Source organism: Theobroma cacao, chromosome 4 (assembly GCF_000208745.1).
Source record: "Theobroma cacao cultivar B97-61/B2 chromosome 4, Criollo_cocoa_genome_V2, whole genome shotgun sequence".
NCBI classification, from domain to species: Eukaryota; Viridiplantae; Streptophyta; class Magnoliopsida; order Malvales; family Malvaceae; genus Theobroma; species Theobroma cacao.
The window spans coordinates 4390941-4396050 of record NC_030853.1 but is presented as its reverse complement, the minus strand read 5'-3'; the positions used below and the strand labels follow the sequence as shown (position 1 = coordinate 4396050).

Here is a 5110-nt window from a genome sequence, read left to right as displayed (position 1 = left end):
ACATAGAATGCAAGGGACACTAATTAGTACGAAATAAACGTACATACATAATAATCAGGATAAAAGCAAGAAACTCATAACAACAACAAACCCACCCTAAAACATGTTGATTTAAACTCTTTAAACCTATGCATAATCTGATTTGCACATAGAAGAATAACAAAAGCCAAATTAGATATAAAAACCATTAAGAGTAAAAATAATAATAAAATCAACTATCTCAAGAACATCGAAAAACAAACAGGAACACAATCAAAAAATAAAAAACGTCAAACAAAAAATGTTAAAAAAATTCATCTGCAGAGCATAGCAAAATAAAGATGTAAACAATAAGAACATAAAAATCATATAAAACAAAAAGGAATAACTAGTAAGCTCCAAATCTTTCCACTTGAGAAAAGCCACACCGATGAAATAAATAGAGAAAAAGAATGGAAATAGAGGAGAATACAAAACCCAAATCTGGAAAACACAAATAGAAACTTTTAGGAACCTAAAAATGGAAGCAAGGATGATTGGAAGTCATTGATGGACATAGAAATGGCAGCATCGAACATAAAGAACACGACACCCATCTCTAGCAAAGACACATTGGTCGATCGTACAACATCAATAAGCTTCATACAAATCCCAAAACCAACCAAGAAACCTAAAAAGTCACACATGTCTCTAGAAGAAAGGGAAAAGACCCAACAAAACCATTCGCCATACCCCTTAGCTGTCACGACCCAAATTTTGGGTCATGACCGGCTCATGGGCCCAACGGTCATAGTCCACTAAGCCCAAGCAAGCATATTAATATAACCTTTTCACCATTCCATTAAAAGTTGCTAAGTCACATTTTATAACTTTGAATCAAAATAATACTAAACATTGCCATCTTATAGTGGCATACCAATCAAAGAGTGCATATATTATCTAAACATAATTTAATAATTTACATCGGTTTGTCTATACACAGCAAAAGAGTACTCGACTTCCAGCAGAGAGACTCGGACGAATGTACAGCTACTAAATGTCGAGACACCTACCAAGGGTCGAATATACAAAGACACTTCGACCAAGTTACCAGCTGCCTCGAGATCTGAAAACATGAAGTTGAAAACGGTGAGTATAAACCCAGTGAGTGAACAAGAAAGGGAACAAGCAAACATTAAGGAATGTTTAACGAAATCATGATGCATTCATTTTTTTTAAAACAATGCAATTTGTTTTAGTTCTTATTAAAACCCCTCATGTAAACCCCATATGAGTAAATCACTTTATGAAAAGGGTCCATGCTCAACAAAGGATTTGGAGAGTGAAAACTTTAATAGCATTCATGCGAATCAGGTCAAATAAATGACGAGTCCTCGCTGCAGTGAGAATGAATTTTTGCTGCAGCGACACTTGACTTAAATTATCAACCAACCAAGGGTTTCTTAACTGGCCAAGGGTTTCTCACCAAATCTCCTTATTTTAAACTTAATTCATTTATTCCTTAATGTTGGAAGTCCATGCTCAACTATGGTACCAAAGAAATGGAAAATAGGGTAGTAACCGAACCAAATGAGGAGCAAAATAGAAAGTTTTTCGCTGCAGCGAGATTCAATCTCGCTACAACGAAATTTTTGGTCACAAAACAAAAAGTTTCTCGCTGCAACGAGAAACAGAGCAGTGAAAAAAAAAGTTTCCTTCCTTTCAAGAAAAAGTCATCCTGCTGAAATGATAAAATCAACATAAAACACATAAAGGTTTCCAAAGTTCAACATGCCAAATTCATATGCATTTCATTACAACCATATACCATATATGTATATATATATATATATATCAATCATCATACACACCCTCCCATCATCATCAGCTCATATGCATCGGCTTATGCGCACTCCCACTCACACATAGCCAACTTAGCATTGGCTTATGCACACTCCTACTCGCACATAGCCGGGTCAATATCATTACACAACATTATTTATATATATATATATAAACATAATGTAGTAATACAACAATCCATAACAGCCACATGTCACCCATAGAGACAATTTATCAAAGGTTTGTTCCCAAGGCACCCGTTTTAAGAAAGATTGAATAAATCATTCACATTCCCAAAACTATTTTTGAAATGCAAGTTCACTCACCGGTATCTTGTTGAACCTTTTGTCGACTCTACTTCTCTAGTTGTCCAAATGTGGCGATGGGGCTTCGTTGGAACCTATTATCACATTAGCATCACCATAAATTCAAGCCACATACTTATAAATTCTAAAAGCTTTTTCTTAGCTCGATAGACATTCATTACCCGGAATACCAACCGAAACCTCGCAAGGCTTTAATATCAGTTTTCTCACCTCTCTTGCGAGCAACAGTTGCTAATATCATATTTTAAAAGATTATAAGCTATTTCCAAACCAAAACAATAAAAAAATAATTTTCGTCTCTCGGGGGTATTTTGGTCATTTTTCCCCAAAAATTTCAAAACCAGCTAATAATGTAGTATGCGAGTGCAAAATACATATTTCATAATCAAAAATAAGTTTAGATGTCTAAAACATTCATTTAAGGTGAAATTATGACTATTTGAATATAATAAAAATATTCAATAAAATATTCCATTTTCTTATAAAATAATTTTTTTATAAAGTTATCTGTACGAAATTTTTGTAGCGTAAAAGCAAAATAAATTCATACATACTATAATACAGATAGTCAAGGTATGTAATTTAATTTACAATGACACGTGGGCCCTCAAATGATAAGAGTGAACGAAGGTTGTGAACCTACGATTTTTGAGGAAGTAAAGCCAAATGTATCCTTTGACGATATCAGCTATCTACAAACTATCCTGAGCTTGAAATGGGTAGAAAAGAGGGTGATGAGATTATATAATCCTCGTGAATAAACAAATATCATTTAAAAATCTAAAGCCAAGTAAATAGAGACGATTAAAATAGATCATCATATTGTAACTCATCACCTTTCAACTCATTTCAACCAAATAAAATCAATTCATATAAATCGAGTAATCAACAGGGCTTATGAATTTCTTAAAACTTGGCTCGTGCCAAAAACTCATACTCGATGACACCTTGATCAGAGGTATCCAACCAAGTCCGCCAAGGCTATCAAAAATTTCATATACACGTAAACATATTTTCACGTTAGAAAACATAGTCGTTCCTTGGCGTTAGCGGAGTTCATCCTCAAGTGGTGGTTTGAAGTGATGTGAACTCTAACCATACCCTAGGAGATACCTTACACACCTCTCCGACCGAGGTAAGAATATAATTGGATTTTGTGCCCCTCCAATAGGCTGGTCCACAGAACCCGCCACTGTAGTGACCAATCTATAACCCACCAATTCAATAAAATTCAACAGCATGACATGGCAATTTTATCATTATCCAGCCTATCAAGGCAAACAATAGTTTAGGCATTTTCAACACAAATACCCATCCAGCCATTCATGCCCACATTATCATAAGCCATTCAATTCAAAATATAATTTACAATACAGCAAGTAGTCTCCTATTACTCCATTTTCAAGTCATCATTAAATTTTAAAACAATTTATAAAATCATTTCATTTAAACACATTTTCCATAGAATTACAAAATCGTATAAAAACATACTTTAGATAATTAAGATGATAATAAGGTTACTCACTTTAATGGAAATCGAGTTTTGAGTACTTCGATTCTTGATCCTCGCGTACTATCTCTTTACTTTTGCCAGAAAGCTCAGCACTTAAACATAATGCACAATAAGCCATTTACTACATTTGTGCTAAACTGTTATAAAACTAATTCAGGCTCTATACTAATGCATGAAATGGGATGTGAAATGCTCAGGTAACCATCTAAATACGGCGTTCAATATAAGTTCAATTGTGTACCTAAATATAATGGTATTGGCCTAATTCGATCTATCACCCGATTAATTGGCCAATACGTCCAATTCAACTCTAAATAATTCCATTTCTCTGCCAATACTCCAAATCATCAAACAAAAATTAAATAACTTGAACTATGGTAAAATCATCCTCACATTTTCTCTTGGAAAAATTTGGCCATGGAGGTTCTTGAGGGGTATACGATTTTTCATGCTAAACATTACCATTTTCGGTTTCCACCACCATAATTCATTAAATTCTAACTAAATAACATAAGACATCACAAGATTCATCTTCAATATTTTCTTTATGAAATTCGGCCAATGAAGAATCCATGAAGAATATGTGATTTTTCTTGCTTGTTTTCCTTCCAAACATGATAAATCAACTAAAAACACTAAAATATCTCAAAATCTAATCAAATAAATCATCAAATCTTCTCTCTCTAAATTCGGTCAGCCATGAATCCTTCATGATATCTTGTGATTCAACCATGGAAAATGCAAAAGAATGCACAGGAAAGATAGATCACAAGCTAGAGTTAAGAAATTTCACCTTTGATGTCTCAATTCCTTGAAATCTAGTGATTTTCCCTTGAATTTCTTAGCTAGGGTTTTGTTCTTCTTCTTTTCTTCCCTTTTCTTCCTTTGGCCGACCAAGAGAAATGAGTTGGGAGGGTTTATGTGCTGATTTCTAAAGCCAATTATAAATGGATGAAAATTTGACACATGTCACCGTTCCATTGGCCTATGTGTTATACTTACCCATTAAGCAATCTCTCTCCACCATTTAAAATTCCTCAATTATCCATAATAATAATGGGTGAAATTCATGTGCTGCACAAGTGTTGGGTGGTGCAAAATTCCAATTTTGCCCCTAGGCGGTAAAATGACTATTTTGCCCCTTATGCTCGAAAAAATATCGAAATTAAAATTTTTTACCTCTCAAACTCAAATTATGTTCTAATGGTCAATCTTGGTCAAAAACTTCTTCCAACATTCCAATTTTAACCTCGGGTGGCAAAATAACCATTTTGCCCCTACGTTATGAAAATTTCAATTTAACTCCAAATCAATCCCCGGACTCCAAATCACCATATTAAGTCATTCTAAGGTTCAATAACTCTCGAATACATTTTAAAATCTCTATTTGGACCAATTCGAGGCTTAAATCAACTTAATTGTACCATTAGGTACAATGCTGTCTTTTAACGATTTCTGAGGCATTCAAGTA

General features: G+C 34.0%; 1 long non-coding RNA gene across 2 annotated transcripts; it reads right to left on the bottom strand.

Annotated features, from left to right (window-relative positions):
* On the bottom strand, positions 965–4597 carry LOC108661764. Of its 2 annotated transcripts, XR_001927552.1 has the most exons (4): positions 4433–4597; positions 3652–3731; positions 2127–2200; positions 965–1084 (listed from the first exon to the last, which is right to left on the bottom strand). It is a non-coding gene; the product is annotated as an uncharacterized LOC108661764 (long non-coding RNA). The 2 variants fall into 2 exon arrangements; XR_001927553.1 differs by lacking the exon at positions 3652–3731.